Source organism: Crocuta crocuta, unplaced genomic scaffold (assembly GCF_008692635.1).
Source record: "Crocuta crocuta isolate KB4526 unplaced genomic scaffold, BGI_CrCroc_1.0 scaffold657, whole genome shotgun sequence".
NCBI classification, from domain to species: domain Eukaryota; kingdom Metazoa; phylum Chordata; class Mammalia; order Carnivora; family Hyaenidae; genus Crocuta; species Crocuta crocuta.
Window position 1 is genome coordinate 1,741,705 of NW_027529583.1, and position 390 is coordinate 1,742,094.

A 390-nucleotide genomic window follows, 5' to 3' on the forward strand; every position below is an offset into this window, starting at 1 on the left:
AAATTATGTTGGAAAAAAACAGGTTAAGTAAACAAAGAAATGTAGCTGAGATCCTTAAGGGGGTGGGGGTGGAGTTACACCAGTAACTCAAACCTACCCTGTTTTTCCTTTTCATCCCTGATGCTTTATCCTACATCTTGTGCTTCAGTCTTGAATGAATAAAAGAGATGCTAACCTAGGTTGCAGGTAAACACCCCACTCTTCACATTTTAAATATTCCAATATTGTTACTAAAATAACTCCAATGGTAAATAAAATGTCTAAAGCTATGTTTCCCAAGACCAGAGAGTCTTAGTTCCTTGAGGCCATTGCAGTGGACTACAAGAATCGTCTAGCTACATTTCTGCAATATATCCAAATGTGAAATCATTACATCTTTCCTGTAAAATA

The 390-nt window shown here is 36.4% G+C and overlaps 1 protein-coding gene across 1 annotated transcript in view; it reads right to left on the reverse strand.

Moving 5' to 3' along the window:
- ZRSR2 (zinc finger CCCH-type, RNA binding motif and serine/arginine rich 2) overlaps positions 1–390 on the reverse strand; it is a gene marked incomplete at its 3' end in the record, with an annotated part of 25,408 nt that overhangs the window by 24,236 nt on the left and 782 nt on the right. The gene's annotated exons all lie outside the window — the stretch shown is intronic.